We start from the raw sequence: 13965 nt of genomic DNA, 5'->3' as shown, positions 1-13965 counted from the left end.
TGTATGTATGTATGTATGTGTATACATTATGTTCATGTCTCTGTCTTTCTCTCTATCTTTCAATCTAATAGATGAGGGAGGATGAAGTAGAGATATCGAAGGTGTCGATGATGACTAGGCGTAAAACGTCAAGCCAATTCGATCAGCTTCTTAGAATATCCATATATATACATATACACATATATATATATACACATACATATGTATATATATATATATATAGACGTATAGGTATATCTGTATACATGTGTATGTTTATATATGTGTATCTCATGACTTGGAACGTTGCGTACTGTCTCGTAGAAATGTTGCATCATTAAAAGCCACTGTACGCCCGTGCAATTCTTTTTTAAGTAAATTACGAGAATATTTTTTTTCTTTCCTTTTCTTTTCTCTCTCTCTCTCTCTCTCTCTCTCTCTCTCTCTCTCTCTCTCTCTCTCTCTCTCTCTCTTTATCTCTTCCTTTACGATTTCGTTCTCATGCAACGAAAGATTCGTTACCTTGAACGACTCGCCGATGTCAAAGAAAATGAATGAATTCTTCTTGTTCTTTCTTTTTTTCTTTTCTTTTTTTCTCTTTCGTATAATCGCACGACGATTTGCATGAAAAAAGCATTACTAGCAGTATTATTTAATTTAATTAGAAATGGCTTTCACTGTATGAAAATTATCTCGTTTTAACTCGTTAATAATTAAATGTGACCTTCTTGTAAATTCCGAGAATGTCCATTACGAAAGATATTACGTCTTTCGCCTTCGGTGTCTTCGAATTTAGCTCTTCCGACCTTCTTTTCAATCCCGATTGGCGAGAACGTGAACGGATTAACGCAAGGAGCAAGAAAAGGTTACCGAGCGATGATTACGTACTCGATTTAGCCGCGACGGTGATCTTGAAGTTCTCAGATCGCACCGAGAGTACCCGTAGATCAGGATATCTACGATCTATGTAGACATAAGACGGATATGTGTTTGTGAATTTAACCGTGAAAATACGAGATAATAATATACTCGAATGTATTTCTCTTTGGATACGCCGCATCAACGTACGCAAGTACGTTCTAGAATGTATGTATGCAAGTATGTAGGGTAACATTAATATCGTTTTCGCGAATATTTTCTTTTAAATTTAAACAAAACATTGAAAGTGCGAGAGTATGTTTAAGCACTGAACGATTTCGTTTTTGGAATCCATCGATAAGAAAGTATCTGAGAGGCTTACAAAATTCTTGAAATACACCTTAACTGAGCTTGCTGAAATAGTCGTTGAATTGAACTTCTTTGAAATATCGAATTGCGAACATCGATTCTTTTCTTTCTTCTTGTTTTTTTTTTTTTTCCATATATTTTTATCTTCGAAATACTTGGAAAGAATAAATTTTCACGGTTAGATGTTTTAAAATTCATCTTTACAAAAAAAAAAGAAAAAAGAGAGGAAAAAATGTAAAACATTTGTCGATTATTCCTTCTAAGGACGAGAATGAAACTTCTTTCGAGTTGAAAAAATGAATTCTCTCGGATGTTTTTGATTTCGAAATATTTAATAAAAGAGATATAATAAAGAAGAAAAAAAAGAGAAAATAGATCTTCGCAGTAAGATGTCTATCAACGATATAGATCGATTTTAGTTTCCCGCATCTGCGGTTAAAGTAATCCGTTACGCAGGATCATCGTAATACGAGATAAGTGCCGTAAGGCTCTAAGATCGTAGTCTCTTGTTTGACCCTGAAAAAGAAATCCTCTTTTTCTCTCTCTCTCTTATCCATCCCTTTCAAAGATCACGTTCGACGATGGTTCGACACTGACCCATACGTTCGCTGTTCATTGGCCCACTTATGTTTTACCTGACGTGGCCGAACAATTTTGCTGATGATTATTCGCTTTGGGATTTGCTCTCGGACATTCGCACAGTTTCGAGAGTTTCGTTAGCGAAATCTATATTCTCGTTCTCGATAATGAAATTAATTAATAATTATTAATGATAAGGCTGCGTGCACACTGTTACGTATACGCATTGCAAAGAAATATAAAAACGAAAATAAATGCTCGTTCGATTCTTTTTAAATTGAATGAAAAAAAAAAGAGAAAGAAAAAACAAAAAAAAAAGGGGGAGGAAAAATTTGATTTTCAAACGAATTTTTCTACGTTCAGCGTCGTTTGAAAAAAAAAAAAGTTCAGGACGAATCAGAAAAGGTCAATGAATCGTAAAATGTCAGTTTCGGAAGGAAGTGATACTTCCCCTCCCCAAACACGTTAAATAAATAATCCCCGTCGCTCTGCTGGATGTTCGGAAACGAGCTAGCCAGCCGGATCGATCGTGAGTTCGATTCTAATTCGAGCTTGAACGAGCACGACGATCGTTCAATCTTTTCCTTTCCAGGTGGATAATTTTACAGGGAATAATATCGTTGCTTCGATAACGAATAGAAGATATCGATTGAAATGTTCGAATTACATTTTTATTTCGAATTAACGTTATGATTATTTGCTCTGTGAGTCAATTACCGTCTATTAAAGTTAATTTATTGTTAATTCAATATTTGCATGAATCTGATAGATTCAAATTAATCTTATTCACGTGTCGTACATTTTATAACAAAATTATAACAAAAATCAGTTACGATCGCAGTTTTAAATATTATACTTTCAAAGAATAAAAAAAAAAAAAAAAAAAAGAAAAGAAACGCTAATCAAAATATCAATTATGAAAACTGAAATTGTAGAAAAAAAAAAAAAAAGAAACGATGAAAGTTAATTGTTAATAAATTAATAATCGAACGAATTAATCGAGCATAAGGATATTAATTATATATTTTGCAACGAATGAAATAAGCTCTCGTTAAAAGAAATCAAAATGCTTAGTAATAAATTGTTTGACATCGATGCATGCTGCAGCTGGTGTTAAGAAAAAAAAAAAAAAAAAAAAAAAAGAAAGAAAACAGAAGGAAAGAAAAAGAAGGACGTTAGAAAAATAGTTTTCTCATTAATCAGCGTACCAGATGGCCCGTTCTTGCGGGCGCGTGCTGCCCCTACAATTAAAGTACCTTTAATTGATTCGCTTCGCATCGAATATGGGATGAAAGCGTGTAGCACACCGGATGAATTGGCTCGAACACCAGCCAAGTCGTCCGTGTAAATGAACTGAATTAGAGTTGATGCTCACTCGGTTGGGAACCCTTCACGAAAAAAAGAAAGGATCTCCTGCTCCACTTCACGAATATCTTTGCATTTAAATATGCATGGGTATAATACACGTGTGTATGTGTGTGTGTGTGTGTATGTACAGGATATTTTTCAATTAAATATGATATAGATATAAAAAAAAAAAAGAAAAAGAATCAAAATATGTATTAAAAATCGTTTTATAAAAAAAAAAAAAAAGAAAAAAGAAACAAAACCCGGATGAACAAGAAACAGAAACGTTTTATTAATTATATCGCTTTTATTTAATGAAACAATATTGTCTTTTGACATTCGTTCGTATGATCAATAGCAAGGGTGTTATGTTAGATGAAACGTCCTGTATATATGCACATGAATGGTGCATAACGCGATGCATCATGATGCACCTACGCGTAATAATCAATAACACAGTACCGTTCGTTATTACGTTATCGCGTTCCCATATTATGGCACATCGTTGAGCCAATAAATTGACGATTACGATAGCTTTCAATATGTTTGTCATTATAGTAGATTGATGATGAGAAATTGAGTGTCCATATTTAGAATAAATGAGGACAAAATTGAATACACGTTGTTAAGATGGATAATGACGATGAGGGAATATGAAAATTGATGATTCTAATAAACATATACATACACACACACATATGTACGTAGATGCCTTACGTATATATTTGTAAGTAAGCCAGAGTGGAGTGGAGACAGAGTTAATAATTTTCTAACGAATAATGAAAATATATTTTTCTATCCACCATAACTGCAGGTTTGGTTACGCAACGAGATTGGAACGCGAGCGATATCTATGGAAAGTTGAGAAATATGAGAGACAGGCCGCGTTAGATTCTAGAATCGCATACTTCAACCCATTTTTATAATACCGAGTTACAGAAATGGAACAGGCAAGCGTGAGAATCTCGATAGAAATGGGTTAACGTTCGTCGTATCACCGTATACGTATACGTATATATATATATATAATACCTATCTATAACGATGTGTGCGTCTCTAAGTGTCGTATTCACGCAAAAATGTACGCGTGCGAATGCCGATATGGCTTCCAGCCTTTCAAGTGATCTCTCCTCTTTCGACGAGTAAATGTCAGAATAGTCGGAACACTCGAGACGGAAGAAAAATTAAATAAATAAATTAAACGAGACTTTCAAGTTGGTCTATTGCGATAAGGCCTTAACGGATTATCTTCAATTTTTAACGTGAAATGAAAATATATTGAACGAATATTTTTTTTAACTATTATGGATATACCTATGTTCGTTTATTATTTCTCTCTCTCTCTCTCTCTCTCTCTCTCTCTCTCCCTTCTTTCTTTTTTAACTATCGTACTCGTTTATCATAACACATAGAATTATGATAAAGGCAATAAATAGTTTTAATTGGATTTTTCCCTATACATGTTTCTCAGTCCGTTCGATCGATCGATAACTAAATCTATTTTATTGTAAACAATTCTGAACTTTTTTGAACTATTTATACTCGTTTGTAGAATTAACGACGATATAATTTTTAAATCGATTTTTCCAAGTACACGCTGATCAATACGATTGATTAATGACTAAGAATAAACGTGTAAAATTATTGTAATATATATATTGTTAATTGAATCATTTTTAATTGGCATTAAAATTGTGTTACCATAAGGAAGTACGGCTGTTTTTAAAAAGTCAAGTAAATTTTTCTCTTGGAAATATCTGATCGTCATCGCCGGTTGTACGCACTCTCTTTAATTACTATAATAATAACGGTTCTCGAAAGTCAAGCCGGAAATTAAGGACGCGTCTTCTTCGCTCTGGGATCTCAGATTTTTCCGATCAAATGGAGAATATATCCTTAGGGTCTTACAAGCTCAAGTGAAAGGCATCGGAAGTGCCGGATGTAACCACTCCTCTTCGTCTTCATTCTGCTTCGCTTCCGATCTCTACCATTAGTCGTTCTATGCAAATACTACTATGTATTTCTATCTCTATATATTTCTTTATGTCTCTCTCTTTCTCTCTCTCTCTCTCTCTCTGTATCTGTATTTCTTTCTCTCTCTTTATTTCTATGGAGGGGAATGAATGGGACACGCAACGACGAATTGCCGGACGTGCCGAGCCTCTTTCAAACTGGATGAATATGTAAATTTGTTTCTTTCGATAGAAATAAAAAAAAGTAAAAAAGAAAGAAAAATATTTAAATTGAAAAGAAAAAAAAAAAAAAAGAAAAATCAACCGACACGATACCTCGAGCGAGTTAATCGAATTTTAACAAATATTGCACGCTTTCTTCTTATTGCAACGGTAATCAATGAAAACGACAGATAGAAAATAAAAAAAAATTTTCCGTATCAATTCATCGAATGTTTATTAATTACTATTAACGAACTCTCAATTTTCTTTTTTGTTCTTTTTTATTAAAAGTATATTTGTAACTGATTTAATGAAGGTATTACAAAAGAAAAATATATTTTCTCGGGAAATACCTTCAAACGTTTATCTTGATCGAGATAAGTCGATCGAGATAAAACATCCTAATAGCTATCAGTTTGTTGACTGGAATTCAACGATGAGGAAAACTTTCTCGTCGCTTAGGTGTAACGACATACGACAGGAAAGTAGCTTCGAGACCAGGTGGAAACGGTAGCTGCTTGACTGAATGCCTTATGAAGCGAGAAACGAACGGACATCCTCGGGTTACGTAACTGCCCTCAACTTATACATATATACATCATATATACATACCATACATACATACATATACAGATACGAAGGAGAAAGAACCTTTCAACCTTCTCTCATGGCGCACCTTTCTCTTGGCGAATAACGACGGAAAATACTCAAAGTATTTGAACAAGGTCGAACAAACGAACAAATTGAACCCAATTCGACGTTAAAAACGCATCTCATCTTTCACTTCAGACAACCTATGCTATGTAAATCGAGGTTGAAAACGGTAGTTCAAATTTTGTACGTGAAATCGACGTACCTAAATGTAAATATATATCTACGGATATAGATATATGTACGTAGATACGTATGTCGCCATATTTATGTTCGGTGGACTCTTTTCGAAAAATTTATGATTACATTCGTATCGTTCTGTGAAAAATTGTTTTTCTTCTTTTATATATATACATATACATATATAATATATATATTTCTCTGATATATGTATTAAAAATTGTTTATAAGTATCGTCTTGGAAAATTTAGAATGGTATATAGTATTAAATTTTTATATTATTAAATTTTCATTATTATAGGTATAAGTGTGTGTGTGTGTGTGTGTATATATATATATATACATATATATATATACGTATATGTATGTATAAAGAATTGAAGATACACAAGACGCGATACCGATGTTTAACTAGCAGGAAATTACGGCAACGCGGGATGACTCGCCGTGGGACGGAAAAATTAGCACGGATACCTTAATTGTTCTTCTCTTATGGTGCTTCGTGGCTTCACTAAGTAAGAGATTTTTTCCAGAGCTTCCTCCTTCTCTATCGTAGTATCTCTGTCTCTATCTTCATCCAACGAGAACGTTTATTGACTTCTTCTTGGATTTTAAACCTAAGCTCAAGTTTAAGACGATAAACAGAATCGTTTTTTCTTCTATCTTTTTTTCCTTTCCTTTTTTTCTTCCTTTCTTTTTTTCTTCTTTTTTTATTTTTAAATCGACTATCTCCTCTATTTACGATCTATGATATATAACCGTAAAAAATAAATATATGCATTTTTTTTGTTTGAACTTGTCTCGTAAACATCGTGGTTTTAAAAGATGTTTGAATAAACTTAAGATACAATGTTAGGATAAATCCAACTTGAGTTAGATATTGATCGATTTTTATAATATTTACGGGATACATTTGAAATAAATTAATATACGAAATGAACATGCCTATCAATGCAATTTCTCAAAGTTCTTTAGAAAGATTTAAACGATTTGAAAAATAGTCCCGACATTTTTATAACCAATTATATATTATATATATGCATGCCTATACGTATATACCTATAAGAATAAGACGAATCGATTTACATATTACGTAGAAACGATTCATTTTGTATGCAGAGTCGTATGAAATATTCGATATCCGTTTTGAAAGACGACACTGGATAGCATCCGGCCGAGAATACGTTTGGACCGCACCGTTTGACCAATCATAGATCTATCTATTAATACGGATGGAGTGCAATCAGCGTAGAACATCCGGTTTCGCGAGTCAAAGCGGTTGAAACGCGATCGATCGGTAAGACGACGAATACGAATGGCTGTATTGGACTGCCAATTTCATTTCGTTCCGAAACAAAAAGATTATTTCGTTCGATACGTTTTCTCGATACTTTGATAAAACTACTTTCCATCTTCTATCAATAGTTTCTTTTCCTTTATTTATTTATTTATTTATTTATTTATTTATTTATTTATTTTTTGTTTTCTTTTTCCTCCCTTTCGATGCTACACATTCGTACATATACGTACGTACTTACATACGTGCACATCCGGAGACACCGAAGATTTTCTCGTCACGCTTTAGGTTCGAGTCACCGAACAAACTATTCTCACGCTCTTGGAACGAAATCACGGAAAGACAATGTGAATACGGGAGCTCTTGGCAGTGCCCCTCGTTTCCGAGGCTCGCGGGAAAAGACCCACAAAGCGGCCAAGGAAGCGACAAGATGGAACGGTATTACGGTACACGTGTCGCGAGTTCTACGTGAGACTCGGCTCGTCGCATGAAAGAAAAAAAGAAAGAAAGAAAGAAAGAAAGAAAGACAGAAAGAAAGGAACTAAACGTGTAAGTTTTAAAGAGAGTAATACATAAGTAGTAAAGAAAGAAATTAAATAATAATAATCAGACACGAATGAGATTTAGAAAATTTCAATTCAGACTTACGATGACGTAAGTTTAAAAAGGAAAAATGAATAAGGATAAAAAAGGAAAGGTCTTTTTAAATTCGTTCGTTTATATGTACCGTGAAACGTAGTGATATAAATTTTTGTTGGTAAAAAAAAAAAAAGACAAAAAAAAAAGAAAGAAAAAGAACTTTTAAAGCAAACGTAAAAGAAAAAGAGAGAGAGAGAGAGAGAGAGAGAGAGAGAGACAGAGACAGAGATATATAAATAGAAAGAAGGGAGAGAAAGAAAGAAAGAAAGAAAGAAAGAAAGAAAGAAAGAAAGAAAGAAAGAGGAAGCCGGAAAAAATTTGGTCTACCAGGCAGAACGTTCTCAACGGGGCGAACGGTTTACATACAAACGCACTTTGAACGCTCTCGTAACGGCATCGAGTAGTTAATACCTATTTTCGATCGACGAAACACGTTCCAGGGTATTTTATTTGCCAGCATCGAAGCGTAGCTATACGTTAAGCTCGGTAGTCCCCCGAATGAATCGCGCGTGCCTGAAAATCCGGAGTCGAGGGCTCCGATTGGTTGGCACTTGATTGAATTGGCGGTCAGCGCCGGGCATTAGGTCCAGCTTTCCGAAAGGATTGAATTTCTGTTACAATTATCGACCCACTATTCACCTCACCCTCACCACAATCAGCCTCCAGCCCTCTCCTCCCTTCCTCCTCCCCCCTCTCCCTACTTCAATACCACCCACACCACCACCTATCTCTTTTACCCCTTTCGTCAACTAACTCGTATGCATTTGCACAAATATATATATGTATATGTATATGTATATGTATATGTATATGTATATGTATGTATATGTACGTCGAATCTTTAGCGATGGATCCTTCTAACGGCGCAGCTGTTGCATTTAATTGGAAGCCGAGAGTAAATCCAGTTCACGATGACGAGCAGGGATAACGTTCGCGTAAGAAGATCGTCCGTTATTGACACTACTCGAGCAATAACGCTTCGAGGAAGCCGGTTAATCCCTTCACCGTGTTAAACGTAAAATATATTATCTCTATTCGTCAGGATCTTTTCCTGCTTTCGATTGTCGTTCAAATGTGTATATAGTAGATCTTTAGTATTATACGTTACAAGAGTTAAAATGTCTTCTTCTTTTTCTTTTTTTTTTATAAAGTGAAGATATACATTTTGTCATATTGAAAATAATAGAGGAATTATTTTTAACAAAAATTAATCGTTTGAAAGTTTATACGATAGATATCTAATATAATGTGTTATATACAGTTAGAATGTTTGTTAATAAGAAAATTTGTTGAACATTCAGACGTACGTATTGAAATTATTTTGACGATAACATTCGTATTATCGTTTGATATATTGTAATAAAATAATTATCACATCGATTACGGAAACTTATGTATATAACATGTTACGATACATAATGTTACTTCCTTTGTAAGGTCTCAAAACGTGAGATGAATCTTTTGATTCGCGATTGATCAAGATCGACACTGAATTTGATATTCCGATCGTGTCTCGTTAGAAAGTGTTGCGACACAAAGGTAGGATGATCGAGTTTCTTTATCCGAGTGTCATGTGTATAAGTACATACACACACACATATAAAACTAATATGATACACATGTATATACACATACATGATACATTACATATACACACATATACATATTTCATCATGAAATTAATAGTACATATATATGCTATTGTATATAAAATACATACCTAAAACATATTTTTTAAGTCGACCGTAACAAAATAATATAAAATATTATAGCCTATAAGCGAGACGAAAGAAAATAAATAAAATATTTTTGAATACCATTAGTTCGACTATCATAAAATAGTCGTATAGAAAAATCAACAAAGGATATTTTCTTTGGCTAGAATGTCTTCAAATGTTATTTCTCTGAAAAGAAAAGAAAGAAAAAAAGAAAAAAAAAGAAAAGAAAAGAAAAGGAAAGAAAAGAAAAAAAGAAAAAGAAGAAATATTAAAAATGACAGGGAAAAAGATTTTTTCATCGCTTTTGAAACGTCATAGATCCGAAATGAATTCAACTCACGAACGGTAAGAAGAAAAATAGATAAAGTCGTTCTCCACAGTCGAGAGCTTACAAAACAGGATCGACGACCTGCCGGCGAGCATCGGCTGTTCATAATATTATCATAAAGGCTACACCTGCGACATGCGACTTCCTATTCGACGAAACACCCATGATCGATTGTGAACGATCACGATCCACTTCGATCTCTTAGACTTTTTCTTTTTTATCTCTCTCTCTCTCTCTCTCTCTCTCTCTCTCTCTCTCTCTCTCTCTCTCTCTCTCTTTCTCTCTACCCTTCTTAGTATAACGCGAACGCATGTTGACCTCCATTAACCTGGAATCTGTGACCTCGCGAACTCATCGTCGCGACGTAGAAGATCGTTAATGGGACTCGTGTTACCGTTAAAAGTCATTTTTTCTTCTTCGACTTGTTCGAATATCTTGTTTGATTTCGTATCGACGTTTACAGGAGATTCATTTTTATTCGACGCATAATGTACTTTTTTTTTATCGAGATGTCTTTAATATTTGATTTTAATTATGCATAGAGAAATAAAGAGAGAAGGAAAGAGAGAGAGAGAGAGAGAGAGAGAGAGAGAGAGAGAGAGAGAGAGAAAGAGAGAGAGAGAGAGAGAACTAATTCAAGTGATAGCTCGTAGAAAAATTTCTAATCATTCTATCAGTACGAAATGATACGACATACTTCTTTTAAACGTCTTAATTATCCGACTTAAATTATATTAAAAAAGAAAAATTTCTAATCGTTTAACGCTTAGTAGAAAAAAAAAGCTTTTTTTATAGTTTTATCAAACGATTTGATTCAATTTGACACGACATATTTCTTGAAGGCACGAATTAATTATGTTAACGTAATAAAGAGCAAAGAGAAAAGAGGAAGGATCTGAACGTTTGCTATTTACAAAAAAGAATAATATAAAAAAATGGTCACGCTTCCTAAACGATTTTCTAAGGCATCCGTTTGGAGTATAACGGAAGGTGCATAGCTTTCTTTTTTTAACGAAATTTTTACAATGATGATAATGAGACCATTCGTCACGAGAAACGCGTAGATCTTATTTAAGTAATTAGCAGAGTCTCTAAGTAGTGCCTTTATAAAAGAGATATTAGTTAACGAGCAAGGTAATTGTCATCGAAGCTCTATGTCGTAACCGTGAATTCATCTCGGAACGTTTAAAACAGATAAAAAGATTTTAATCGCGTCAAAAAAAGAATGTGAAAACATTATTTGAATGTTAATGTTAAAACATTATTTCGTTGTTCGCATGTTACGACCAAAATAGGATAACTTGTGGTTTCCTTCTTTCCTTCTCCTTTTTTTTTCCTTTTTTATCCTTTCTAAACCATTTTTGGAAAATCGCACGTGAGGTGATATATTAAAATTTCATTATCAAAACGGATGTTATAATACCACGATAATACAAGATACCACGATATGCTGTATCAACCAAAAACGAATACGCTTTAGGTATACGAATTTTAATTAAAATGTGCTGGATTAAACCGATCCTATGTAGAGATTGGGGTATTAATTTTTTCTTTCTTTCTTTCTTCTTATTTCTCTCTCTCTCTCTCTCTCTCTCTTTTCTTTTTTTTTTTTAAGCAGACACCGATTTTTACGTTTCTATTATTTTCTCGTATAATGTTGGAAAACGATAGAAAGAGAGAAAGAGAAAGAGTAAGAGAATGTCACAATATCCGTCGTCGTGACAATTATATCCGTCTCCATTGCAATTGTATAGTTTGATTCGTATGTTCTACTGCAATTAGTAACGATTATCTTCGCGGTCGTCGCGTTTCACGGTGAATACCTACCGTCGATTACGAGTTCTCGAACGAAAGAATTAGAGAGACATTTTTCAAGTAAGAGAAAACCGTCTGTCCTATCTTCCTAATAACAGTCGAAACAACAAAAGTTCTTTCTTGAAAATTTGTAGAAACTAATCTCTTCTAGGATTTATCAAAGTCTCTTCTTTTATTATCTTCTATTATCATCTATTATTATTATAAGAAGACTCAGCCCTTAAACATACTATGAATAGATCGGGAAAATAGATTCAGAAGTACGTTAGATATTACAGTGTACTTAGAACGAATGAATATTCTCAAAGGAAATACTATCTGTTGTATTTCCTTGATACTCGATGCGAATTAGTTAGAATAGGATTCTATTGCATGGTTCCTTGTCAAAGGGGACGAAACCTTTTCCATTGAAATATCTCTTCTCTGGTCAAACGATCAATGGTCAAAGGTACGTTTAACGATCCTTCGAACTGATCAAATATCTACTACTGAAAAAGAAGATGTGAAACGGAGAAAAAGATAAAAACAAATAAGATATATATAGATGTGTGCGTGTGTTTCAGGCATAATTGTACTTTTAATGCGTTTTGAAAAAAAACTTGTTAACTAAAATTTTCGTTCGTTCTAAACTATTTTTAGTTAATCGCGGTTAAAGGAAAATTTGACAAAAACACATTGATAGCAGCGACCAGTCAAAGATAATCGAACTCAGTTATCTCTTTCGTCCGTGTTCATAAAAGAAACAGAAAAAAAGAGAAAGAGAGAGGGTGATAGACACACTCCACCCACTAACCAACCATCAACCGTTCGTATCAATGAGCAACGATCGCGAACGTGAATAATTACGCAAAGAGGTTTGATGTCGAGAACGACGAGAGTGCTTTTATACGCCGCGAGCAGGCCACGTCATTTGTTTGTAAACAAACCACTCGAATCTGCAGTGGCGATCGAGTCGACTTCCAGCTGAGAGAGAGCTCGTTTCCCGAGAACGATATATACGTCCTGCTGCTTTTTCAATGTGTATATAGTAAAAGTAACGACGTAGCTCTCTCTCTCTCTCTCTCTCTCTCTCTCTCTCTCTCTCTCTCCCTCTCTCTCTCTCTCTCTCGCCGTCTCTCTCTTTCTCTCTCTCTCTAAGCAATTATAACAAAAATATATATGATTGATTTAAGACGATGTAATGGAAACATTTGAAAGAACGGAGTGTTATTATGTTCGATATTTTTAAATTCAAATATTACGAATATAATTCTGTACAGATATAGCTATTGATAATTCTTGTTTATAGTATCGTACAAGTTTTTTCGTTTCTTTTTATTTTTCTTTCTTCTCGATGATATTCCGTTATACAATCCTTATGTAATATGGTTATTAAACGAAATGAAAGGATGTACAAGATATAAATAATGTTTTGTGCGTTGCAGAATTGTATTAATATTATTTTTCGTCGATCCGAGCAACCCTTTCTCTGATTACCGTTCCACTTACGAAATAATCGTATTTTCTTTTAAATAATAGCTAAATTGTATAGCGAGTAAATATACTTATATTCTTGTCGAAAATTATCTAACGAGTATAAATATTTTTTATATTCGTTGTAAGTATAATAATAAGAGTAATAGGAAGATCGACTTTTGGACCGCAGGCGGAAGTATTACGATGGAAGTAGCGCGAACCCTTCATGATCACTGACGTTTCTCTTTTAAATGAGGATCAGAGAAAGAGAGAGAGAGAGAGAGAGAGAGAGAGAGAGAGAGAGAGAGAGAGAGAGAAGGAGAATCGAGGTGTATGTATTATAGTAACATCGTTAGTATACAGGAAAGCGTCCAATATCGAGTTTTACACGGTCGATGATCGTGCCGAATCGTGATTATGCTTGACGATGGTCGATGACAAGAATAAAAAGTATTTTCATGATATTCGATTTCTTTCTCTTTTTCGTATTTGCCATAGCCTGATTTTACGATACGAGCTCTCTCGAGAATGTCAGGAAATAAATCGAACGTATCGAATCGACAGAAAAAATTTTAC

The 13965-nt window shown here is 34.0% G+C and overlaps 1 protein-coding gene across 1 annotated transcript in view; it reads right to left on the bottom strand.

The window, feature by feature from the left end:
• The window catches only part of LOC122638216 (uncharacterized protein DDB_G0284459-like), a 46274-nt gene that overhangs the window by 31050 nt on the left and 1259 nt on the right, over positions 1-13965 (bottom strand). The window lies entirely within an intron of this gene.

This window comes from Vespula pensylvanica, chromosome 1 (assembly GCF_014466175.1).
Source record: "Vespula pensylvanica isolate Volc-1 chromosome 1, ASM1446617v1, whole genome shotgun sequence".
NCBI classification, from domain to species: domain Eukaryota; kingdom Metazoa; phylum Arthropoda; class Insecta; order Hymenoptera; family Vespidae; genus Vespula; species Vespula pensylvanica.
This window is presented reverse-complemented; position numbering and strand designations above follow the sequence as displayed.